Here is a 12,840-nt window from a genome sequence, read left to right on the forward strand (position 1 = left end):
ACATTAGTGAACTGGGACATAAATGAGAGAACTCTCAGGAATGAAGCACCGAAAGACAAAATAATAAAAACCACAGAAGAAAGGATGAGACAGTGAGGAAACATTAGAAGATGTAATATGTCTAACTATAAAAGCAGAGGAAAAGTGTAACATATGGGGGGGCATCACTATCTAAATAGAAAATTACAGGGGCACTGGGCTGGCTCAGTTGGTAAAATATGCGATTTGATCTCAGGGTTTTAAGTTTGAGCCCCATGTTGGGTATAGAGATTACTTAAAAATAAAATATTTTCAACAATAGGCAAATTATGGAAAGAGCCTAAATGTCCATCAAGTGATGAATGGATAAAGAAGATGTGGTTTATATATCCAATGGAATACTACCTGGGAATGAGAAAGAATGAAATCCTGCCATTTGCAGCAACGTGAATGGAACTGGAGGGTATTATGCTAAGTGAAATAAGTCAGTCAGAGAAAGTCAGATATCATATATTTTCACTCATATGTGGAACTTGAGAAACTTAACAGAAGACCATGGGGGCAGGGAAGGGGAAATAATACATACAAACAGAGTGGGGAGGGAGGCAAACCATAAGAGACTCTTAAATACAGAGAACAAGCTGAGAGTGGATGGGGGTGGGGAAGAGGAGAAAGTGGGTGATGGGCACTGAGGAGGGCACTTGTTGGGGTGAGCAATGGGTGTTGTATGGAAACCAATTTGACAATAAATTATGTTAAAAAATAAAATCTTTAAAAAATAAACAGAAAATTACATATTGTGGTGTTTGAAATTATATACAGAATTAAATTAATGAAAAGAGCATAAAATGTTTAGGGTAACACTAAGAGTAAAACACCATAAAATTAGCACAGCAACAGGAAAAAAATGGAATGATGAACATATCTCAAACAAGAAACAAGAAGGGAAATAAACAATAAAATATTGGAGACACATAGGAATAACATAATGATATCACATAATCAAAGCCCAATAAATAAGTAAATGGGCAATAAACCATGTGAAAGAAGATGCTTGACTGAGTAGTATTTCACTCTAGATAAATACCTATTTATTTCTATGATGGGATAGCATTCATCCATAAAAATTAGAACTCAGAAACTGAGTGGAGAATGGAGGTTTGCAGGACTTGAGAGCTATTAGAAATGAATAGAAGTTGGTTGTTAGTACCCACTCTCAGACATAAGATAAATAAGTTCTGGAAATCTAATATACAGCATGGTGTATATAGTTAATAATACTGCACTGCATACTTTAAATTTGCTAAGAGAGTTTTTTCATGTCCTCAATCCAAAAAAATGGTAACTTGTGAGGTAATAAATGATTGTAGGAATCATTGCACAACGTATGTGCCTATTAAACCATCTCATTGTACATCTTAAACATATACGATTTTTATCAGTTATACCTCAATAAAACTCAAAATGATATTTTAAAAAAGGACAATGCTTGATAGTCTAAATGAAAAATGTACAAGCAATTCATCCTTGCTTATAAGAGATGCATCTGAAATATGAGCATGCAGAAAATGTAAAATAACAGGATGAAAAAATATGTAATATAAATAATAATCACAAAAAATTGATGTGCCCATTTTAATAGAAGATTAACTTTAAAGCAAAATGCAACACTAGAAATAAGTAGGCCACCTTATGATGAGATAGAGTTTAGTTCATCGGAAATAACTATCATGACTAGCGAAGAACTGGCTAGCCTATCCCAGTCCAAGCTTCTGCCACAGAATCATCATCTAAATAAATGATATTGTTTTCAACTAGTAACTTGTGATGTGGTTTGATACACACAGATATAACTGATGTTCTCAGCAAGAAAATCTGCAGAAACAAAAATTAGCAACATTTTAATGGTGAACATTGTTCTTTATTCCCCTTGAGTTCAGGAAGAAAATAAAGATGCCTGACTTCATTAGTCTTAGTCATCATTGGACTAGATCTTTTACACATGTCTAAACACGACCTGGGAGATGAAGGAAAAGAGACTGTGTGGGCGCTTTCATTGTGGTTAGGGGTGGAAGCTGAGTGAGGGTTCCCACACATCGGCAGGAGCTCATGTGGTTTGTATCTCCTACCAGTGTATCTAAGCAGGGAGCACCCCAGCTTTGTTTTTAGCTTGCCTGGGTGTGGTGCTGAAGCCAGAAAGGAGGGATGAGGCTGAAAAACTGTGGAAACATCAACATATACCCTCAAACTCTTTATTATATTATACTTCCTTTCCTCCATCTGTTGGGCACTGCCAGTTTATAGGTCGTAGATCCAAAGAAGATATGATCCCACCAGGGAGCACAACAAAAACTGTTCTGAATTACATGTTGAGGCCACCACATTTTCACTTGTGGTTTGGCAATCCGCAACAAACGGGGATCACAGTTGACTGGTCCTATTCATTAAGGGAGAATGAAATTGCTACCGCAAAATGGGGTCAAAAGAAGAATTTCTGGAATTCAGGTGATTCTCTGGTAGTACCTCTTAGTAATGCCCTTGTCCACTACTGCAAGTTAATGAAAGACTACAACACCTCGAAATCAGTAAGATCATTAATGACCCCAAATCTCAATGACGATTTCATTCAATGTATGAAGTTAAGAACTGGATGGAGCTCCACCTGAGGGCAAAGACAAGAAATTGGTATCGGAAGAAAGAATTTATAAATACCAACTACAACCTTGTGACAAGTTGCAGAAGCTCATCCCCTTCCACTAATATTTTGGATGTGATAAATTGGTGCTTCTAGTCACTGTGTTATCGGCTATCAAAAGGGGATGATGGTTGAGCTAGAAGATGACATACATCACAGGAAAGTACAGAGACTTATAGGAAGTGTGGTTTTGTTCATGAATTTTGTCTTATCCATTGCAAGTACTAACCACGGTGCTGCAGGCGTGTCTGATCAACTCTGATCTGGCAGAGGTCAGCAGCCCAGGACTCAGGAACACCTTTCTGAACCCTCGTTGGAAGGTTCTCATATTTGCAATCACGTGTAGCTATTAGCTACAATGAGACTAAAACTTTCGTGTATGCATCAAATGTGGCTGACACAGGGAGCAGAAAATTAAAACTCAAGGCAATGGTAGAAATGACAAACAACCTGTTTTTCTATAAATCCTAAATGAAATTAAGTGTCAAATTGGACATTTCTGTTATATAAATGATGATTTTCAAAGCTGTAAAAGAAAGACAAACTCTTCTTTAAAAAAGTGAACAAGCAATAGTTAGGACGGCTATCCCCCCATAAGTGTAGATTAAAAGAGAGAGGGAAGCAAACCACAAGACACTCTTAATGATAGAGAACAAACTGAGGGTTGATGGACGGAAGAGGGTGGAGGATGGGCCAGATGGGTGATGGGTATTAAGGAAGGTATTTGTTGGGATGAGCACTGGGTGTTATATGTAAGTGATGAATCACTAAATTCTACTCTTGAAATCAGTATTACACTACATGTTAACTAACTAGAATTTAAACAAAAATTTGAAGAATAAATCTTTATTATAATACTCAGCCTCACTGGGAATCAAAGGATTTAAATAAAAATGAGATATCTTTTTCTCTTAAAATTGTTCAGATTGTCAAATATTCTTTTAAAGTCCTTCTTTTATTACCAAATATATTTTGAAGCCAGCATCCTGGGACACTGCTGGAAGTATTAGTCAGGGTCCTAGTGGCAAACAGAGGGCATATTCAAATTTTTTGAGAGCAGTTCAATGAAGTTCTATTTATTGTGGTCACAGTTAAGGAACCATTAGGGACCATCAGGAATGGTGAAACACACAAGAACCACCACCAGCAGAAAGCCATTACCTAACTGAAGCCTGAAAGGGTAGCAAGTGGGGTTAGAAGAGCATGGGTAGGTCAGGGCTGTAGAGGTGAAGATTCCCTGTAGAAGCTGTACATTTATACCCTGACATCACCAAGAAGGGAATCAATGAGTTTGCAGAAGAGAGGGTAAGAGCCCCAATCTATCCCTCCCTTTCCATCTCTTGCTGGTGTCTCCCTTTGACTTATCCCAACTAGAACCAGGTGATGTAGTCAAGTTCCTGGCAGTGAACTTCCCAGGACAGAAAACAGAGCAGAAAGTAGCAATGAATGGATCTTAGGGCCAGAAAGGAAACGGAGGTTGGAGGAAGAAGTAAAAAGAAAATAATCAACTACCATAGGGTATAAATTATATCTCTCTACTAGATATAGCATTTTGAGTTAAGTTTCATGAAAACGTTCATATTCTTGATTTAATAATTTGTCTCTAGGAACTTATTTTAGGAATCCATCAGAGGAAAACACGATCATCATTGCATTGTTATTTATAACTGGAAAATAAAGAAATAGATTGAATTTTTAGAATCATAGATTGGCTAAATAAGCTGTGATGTACCCATATGTTGGAGTGATACGTAGCCATTTCAATCATGGTATAGGTGGGGGGCTGTGCCTCCATCACCCCTTTGTGCCTCACCAGCCTCACTTCTATTTGAGAAAGTATCATTAATGCAACAATGGATCAAGGTTTAAATATAAAAAAAATATAGATTTTTTTTTTCTTAGGTACTCCTCTCTGAAAAAAATATGGGTGGGGGTACCTGGGTTAAAGGAATAGCAGTGTATAGCAGAGTTGCTACTTACGGAAAAGAAGCAGAACGCGCAGAGGGGAAGAGACCAGAGGAGATGCGGAACTTCCAAACCTTAATGAGTCTACTTTGTCACTGTTTAAAAAGCACTGGAGGAAACTGTGTAAAAGAATCAGCTGGACTTCAGACGTACTCATGGTCAACTTTGCATAACAATGGGTCGTTTTTAGGTTAGAGTTCACCTGCATGCTTTTCTGACCACTATGGGTTAAATTAGCATTACACGAAATGCAAGGATATTAAGGAATATGGGAAAATAATCTACTATTAAATATAATGTAATATACCATTTCAGTGTACATGGTCTTTATAATTCTAATTTTGATTTTTAGAAATAAATGTTAACGATACTTAATTCTGGGTAGTGGAGTCATGCCTAATTTGGGGTGGTTGTTTTTCCCTATAAAGTTTCCCAAAATTTTTACAATTAATGTGTATTATATGTATTACCAGAAAAAAAATTACTTAAGGAAAGGAACTTTTATCTGTGTGGGCTATGCAGTTCTGGTTAGTGAATGCTGATTTCTGAAGCTATTTTCTGAGCGTGCTGCACATTATAACCTGCCAAAGCTAATTTCAACAAATCAAACAACTCAACGTTATGCCTCAACTGTTTGAGTTACAGAGCACTACGTAAAATGAAAATTTGAAGCCTAGTACATAGTATAAATACACAGGGATACACAATGAGCCACATGGTTCAGACAGATATTTGCAACTACATTATTAAGGTACAGTAAAGGAATCCTGTTGTGATCTCATCTTCAAATAATAAAGGAGTCCAGGGCTCTCTGCATTTTAAATGGTACCATCTTTAGTTTCACTCCAAGAAAGAAAGCAATTTGGAAATTTAATGTGACACGATGAATTCTCAAAACAAGGGCATTTCCCCTCTTACCGTATAAACCATGCACAAAGATCCACCGAGTATTAAACTAACAACTGTAGCGGTTTAAAATAGGGGTAAACACTCACTGAGCTCTCATTGTCGTATGTGATGGTTTGCATTCTAATGGGCAATGCTGACTGAAATTTTCATTCCTTGATTTAATTTGCTTGCATCAAAAGGACCAATGAGGGGGTGCCTGGGTGGCTCAGTTGGTTGAGCATCTGACTCTTGATTTCAGCTCAGGGCATGATCTTGCAGTTTGTGAGTTCGAGCCCCACGTCCAGCTTTTCACTGAAAGTGCGGTGCCTGCTTGCAATTCTCTCTCTCCTTATCTTTTTGTCCCTCCCTCTCTCCCTCTCTCTCTCAAAATAAAGAAATAAACTTTAAAAAAAGGACCAATGAGCTTAAAATAGAAATAAGAATTTACTTGCAAATGGGCATTTTGACACTTTTCCACTCAAGTTATTTATTTGGGGGGAAATTTAATGGATGACATGATTATTCATATGATTAATAGATTTTGTGTTGTATCAGATGGAGCCTAAAGGCTGAAAAAAATTAATCCTTTTTGTTAAACGTGTTAATGTTTAACTTCACCATGTAACTTCACCTATGCCTTTCCAAACTTCCTAAAATAGGTTATAGGTTGTTTATGGGTCGGACCTTATATTTTAAAAATTTTGAAATAAGGCCTGACCATTAACTCTCTGTAGTTCATCATAATTTGTACTGAGTAAAATGAAGTTAGAAATTTTGGTAAGAATATTTAATAAAATAATTACAATAATAATGCAAGAAACCAGGACTACAATTTATTCAGTTCCTAATTATAATTCGTAATTGCTACCTAAGCTTTGTTTTGTACATGTTACATGTCCCCACGAGGGAAAAGGTAACTTTTATCATTTTATGCAGAATCATAATAGCCTAAATTACACACATTTTCAGTATCAGATAATTCACGTAATTGCTCTACTTTGGTTAGTCTGAAGCTCATAATTTCTCTGATTTTTCCTAAGCAGGATTCAAAGACAATAAATATCTGGGGTATCAGGTAGTATTATGAAGTCAGCATTCAGATAGTGTCAGGGAAATTACAATTTTTCTGGAAGTTTAAAAGAATTTATTTGGGGGGAAAAGCCCTCTTTATTACATTACACCTTTATACCCATGCTTTATTGTAAGGAATAGAATAATTGATCCTTTGGATATTAGATTTGCTTCTTTAAAAAATTAGTGCCGTAAAGATAGTTACACAGGTTCAGAAAAATAAAATAAGATTTGTTGTATAACCACAAACTTTCATTAATGCTTGTGGCTGCTGAAACTTTTAAAAAGAGGTGGGAATGAAGAACATATTTTCTTGTAAATATTTTCCTTTTAGTCACTCTTTAAAAATATCTAATTTTCCTTCCACTCACCAGGTTGAAAATTTAATTAGAGCAGTAAAGAGGAAAATATTTTAAATAAGTTAGTACAGGATTTTGTGGCCCCTTAAATAAAACTTGGAAACTGCAATGTTGGAGTTTATTTATGTATATTTCACAGCAATTCTGCAATTGTACTGAATTTTACCTTTGTTAACTAATGATAGAAGTCACCAACCTAAGACCACCAAGAATATAGTTGTGGTTTTGAAAAAAAAATGTGGTTTAGGGGACCCTGGGTGGCTCAGCCAGTTAAGAGACCGACACTTGATTTCGGCTCAGGTCATGATCACATGGTTCCTGGAGTGGAGCCCTCCCCCCACCTCTCCACCTGCTCATGCACACATGTGCACACAGGCACACAATCTCTCTCATGCACTCTCAAAATAAATAAGTGAACCTTTTTAAGAATGTGTGTTTATTCAATTTCCAGCAAGGGGTGATATACACAACAGTGACTGGGGTTATTTTGTAGAAGTTAGGGAAGGATAATTTTAGGATTTCGTAAGTGAAGTTGGTCATAAGTTTGTCTTTGGAAGGATTGGTCAGGATATATCAAATAGTTAAAATGCTAGAATGGTTAGTGATCTCATTAGAGCACGTGAGTCCCCGTAGAAATGTAGGAACATTTTTCTGTATTTTTTTTTTTATTTCCTGGAACATATGGGTGTAATCAAGTTGATATTAAAGGAGTCTAATTGCAGACAGTGTGCGGTGTAGATGACATTTTTGCTTGCTGGATGTATCTATTTTGTAAGTAATAGATGAGTCTGTCTTGCAAGTTGCGGTTCCCATGCAAATTCTCACCTCCTACCACAACTACCCCCCTCTCCAAACACACACACGCACAGCCCAGCTCTCTCCAGAGACCACATTTTTATTTCATTAGTCTTTTTTTCTGGTGGGTTTTTAGCCTAAGCTGAAGGATAGCCCATCATCTCCTTGTGTTATCATCAATCCAAACTGGAACCACTGTTCATTCAATGGATAATGATCTTATATCATGTTTATAATGGTAGTATTTTGACCTCTGTGAGAATTCTTTCATGTACTCTCAAAAATAATCTTTTTTTAAAACCATCTGGTATTACAATGACATCATATAACCTAGTGATTATCAATGATAAGAGTCGGGAATACCACGATTTAAGGAGAAGGATGTCTACTAACAATTTAGAATCTTATACCAATAGGAGGAAAGAAAGTAGTGTAGAGGCTAAAGAACAAAACTTGTACCTAAACATATTGCAGACTGTGGCATCTGGCATTAGGGTTGTCTTATTCTGGTGGTTTTAGGCAGAAGAAGCCTGCTTTGTGCAGTCATTGGCTTATTCCAAAGACCATATACTTTTGGAGATTCACTAGAGATCCTCAAGTGTGTGTGTGTGTGTGTGTGTGTGTGTGTGTGTGTGTGTGATTTGTTTGCTTGCTTTGCTTTACTTTAACTCTTACTGTTGGAGAAAAGACAAATGTTGTTTTAGCCAGGAAACAAGTATCCAAGGATCAAACCAATGCATTTTACTGCTGTGTTAGTTATTAGCATTACCCATTAATTCCGAAGATATTCAAGCATAGTCTTTAGCTGATAATGTTTTCAAAACATACAATTGTTTAAGATCTTGTAGAAGCTAGATCAGCTGAGAAAGGAGGGTGCTCCCTACTTGTTGTTAATTAAGACTTAACAGTTCTCTATAATTTATTGTATTGCCCTGAATTACCAAATTTGAGGATACTAGAATCTTTTCCTGAGCTATCACATATAACCACCTCGTAAGAATTTAATCTATGATTATTCTGGGAGGAAAATGTGTCAGGGAGACTGAGAAAATTGAAAAACTCTCTAGGCCATTTTATTTATTCTGTAAAAATTACTGTGAATTTCATCAACTAACAGGCACATTTAAACCCAGAGCAAAGTATATTTTAATAAACATTTCTTGCATCAATTTTTCATACATAAAGATGAATGTGTCTTTGACCCTGAGACGGATACAATCATTGTAATGTATCTAAACTCATTGAATGAGAAAGTGTCAGAGGTGACTGACCAGAAGCGGAGAATGCGGTCGAGGATAGAGCAGAAAGGAAGTGTGATAGGAAATGAGGATGTGAAGGATAAAGACTCTTTACTTGGAGCAATACAAGGCATTACCCATTGGTCTGTCCCTGAGAAAGGAAAAAGGAAGGTGATCTGGACTCACTTGCCACATCAGTGGTATGTGAAGAGAGACAGAGGAACATAGAAACGGTCCAAACTTGCCAACAGCACCTTTTCCGGTGTGGCCCACATCCTTATCTATGAGACGGCAAAGGTAAGAGACCCATTAATTAGACCCATTAATAAGACCCAGTAAATTACCTAGGAAACACTTTCAGTATTCACTATAGTGAGAGAAGACAGAGAACAAAAAGTAAGCAAATGGTAAAACAAAACATAGTAATAAACTAAGGTGATGGGATTGAAAGTGAACTTGTAGCTACTTGGGAGTGCCAGGCAAAGCCTGCCCTGAAGGTGATGCCTGAAAGAAAAGAAGGATCCAGCCAGGAGGAGATTAGGGTGTTGAGTCCTCCAGGCAGAGAGAACATCAAATACAAAGGCTGGGAACTGGGCTTAAACAAGGTGTGTTTGAGGAATCAGAGGAAGACCAGGGTGACCATATTGCTGTAGGCCACCCAGAGTGCCTGGTGCCCGTAATATATTCTGTGCTCAGTTTACGATACTTATTATTCACAAAATGGACATGTGAATGGAAAAGCAAATTGCAAACACACCCCTGTTAATAACACGGTTATTCATTCCTTGTAATAATGGCCACAGCATATGAAAATAATACCAGTTAGCATTAGATGGTCACAGCCTGATGGACCTTCCGATGACAGATGTTGATTATGAACCACATAATTTAGACCCATGAAGTACTTCAATTTTGCCCAAATTAGTACACTTTGCCACTGATCTTCTTGCAGCCTCAGATAGGGTATGAACCATCCTCTCCTGGCCACATCCAGGCCTCACTGAGGCCAGGCAAAGCCTAGGCCCCTCTCCCATAGTGGCCAGAGCTAAAGAGCAGGGCATTATGCAGACTGAATATCCTTTTGGGGGCTTTCTCCTTGATAATACCAAATAAATACTAAGAACCCATAAGAAGAAGTTTTCAAAAAAGTATATATGAAATGATTGGCATTAAAGAGTCTTAACCAAAGTTGGCATTATTAATAGACACAGTCCATGTATAACAATGAATCTATTATAGTCACACAGATACATACAAGGAGATACTGATTTTTATTTTCTCTAATAAAAATACATACCTGAGTTTTGAGTTTACTTCTTAGAGAGAAGCCATTTATTCCTTTGTGATGAGTCCTTTGGGCATTCTTTTTGTGGATGTTTGTATAAATTGGAGTTTAAAATGACCATGAGTAATCATCATATCACTTTTTTATAATGTTGCTTGTTTTTGAGTAGGTCTAAAATAACATAGTCAATCCCCAAAACAAATTTTAAAATATCATGCAATATGTATTTTAAATAAATAACATTTGCAAGGTGATTATTAGCAAAGCCATTCAAATTTGTACTTCTCTACTAGACAAAATAGAATACTTTAATATATAATAAACATTGCCACTTTATCCATTTTTACTCTATAGGCTATGTATCTTGTTAAATATTAGTTTTCTTTTTTTTTTAATTTTTTTTAACGTTTATTTATTTTTGAGACAGAGAGAGACAGAGCATGAACGGGGGAGGGTCAGAGAGAGAGGGAGACACAGAATCTGAAACAGGCTCCAGGCTCTGAGCAGTCAGTACAGAGCCCGACGTGGGGCTCGAACCCACAAGCTGTGAGATCACGACCTGAGCCGAAGTCGGACGCTTAACCGACTGAGCCACCCAGGCGCCCCAAATATTAGTTTTCTACACAAAATAAGATAAAGAAAAAATTTAATTGAAGACAACAAAGAAAACATATTTTACTTTTACATAACATATATTCTGAAATTGATTATTATTAAAAATGTGACTATAATTCCACAGGTTTCCCATCATATATGATATAGTAATTTGTAATGATTTAGGAGAGTGGAGGAGACTTCTGGATATTTCAGAATCATAGATAATAAAATATGTATTATATAAGCCAATCTATAACATAATGTATGTGTTCATAATCTTGGATCCGGTCAATATAGTAGGAAGCACTGTAATTTCTATACAGCTAAACTGTCACTAACAAAGTGACCAAAGAATGATTTTATTGTTTCCTTAAAAATGTCTAAAAGCAACTCCATGTGGTTTTAAGACTATGAATGATTTGAAAATCAATCACAAAACTTACTAACTGGGTTTCAACCCTTAGCCGTATGAGTGTTTCTATCAACTACCAAGCGCATAATTATGTGAGCCACAATTATTTACACTAAAGCAGCAGTGGTCAAATCTCAATGCAAACTTCTCCCTTATATTCGTTCTGTAACAATCCAAGCCATGTTTTTTAAAGATGACTTTATCCCATATGTTCTAGATAAATATAGTAAGCCAATATATCTGTTACTCTTTTGCGTTTTGCTCTAATATTGTAATAGGCCTTTAACAATAATAAGACCAACAAATATTATTCATCTGAATTTTCATGTGCAAATGGCCATAATTTAGTTCAAGAACTTTACTTTAGTTCATCAGAATTTTAATGTTTTCTTTGTGTGTCTGTGTGAATGCATACTTTTCAATAGGTACTTTTGTGTTACTTCCTTAACTTCGGTAGATGGAAGACAATTTTAATGCAACCGATATTCTAGCAAACGTGTGCCTGTATATGTGGAAATGACTGATCTGAAAGGATCCCTACTGTTCAATGACTTTAACACTATGTATGTAGGCCAACACTGTTATAACAAGTACACCATCGTTTCTCTTCCTAAAATATTTTGAGGTAAAACTGCAAGTACAAACAATATTTTAAAAGTCTACACTGTGTAACCAAAGCTACAAGCATGGATCTTTTTTTAAAAGAAATATTTGATTTATGAGTGTGGCTCCTTATAATGTTTTTCATAAACTTCCCCAGGTGATGATTGTATGTGATTTCACCAAATGACATTATCTCCTTTTCTTGTGACCATTCCTTGAAGTATCAGAAATACAGGACAAGCACTCTTAGGTTTAAGGAAAATAATAAAATAAACCACATATGTAAGCAGATATATAAAATAAGACATGTATAAAACATGTTATTGGCATTACATGTAGGTAGTGAGATATCTTGAACTATCTCAACCTATGAAATCTCTTTACCCCCAAATCATCATACTTTAGACTTTCTTGAACTGGTTTTTTAAGCTCTTTGACTACAATTGCTATATTCAATTTTTAAGTTCCTTAAACCTCACCACACGGACCCACCATTGTCACCCAAAGTGCTATTGTGTGTGCTAACATGCTAACATGCACTACACTAGTTTTCAAATAGCCACCTTTTGTTTTTCACCTTTTGTCTTTCTAAAAGCTATTATCTGTCTATTTTCAAGGTAAGACACCACCATGCTCATCAAGATATAGAATGGCTTTCCAGAGCAAATCCTTGATTCTCCTACCCCATCTCTTCCAAAGGGAGGCAGAGTTATTTTTGGAGATTTTAAAAATTTGATCTAAATGGAATCCTATATCACATACTGATTTAGCTTGGTTCTCTTGTTCTCTTGTAGTATGTCTGTGAGATTCTCTCTGGACAACTGAGTATAGTAACTGAAGCAGATTAAATTTATTAAATTTAAACAAGGAAGTGAAAGATATGTACACTGAAAACTCTACCTTGAGAACAAATATTGAGGTAGACACAAATAAATGGAAAAATATCCCATGGT

Source organism: Panthera leo, chromosome B1 (assembly GCF_018350215.1).
Source record: "Panthera leo isolate Ple1 chromosome B1, P.leo_Ple1_pat1.1, whole genome shotgun sequence".
Classification (NCBI taxonomy): Eukaryota; Metazoa; Chordata; class Mammalia; order Carnivora; family Felidae; genus Panthera; species Panthera leo.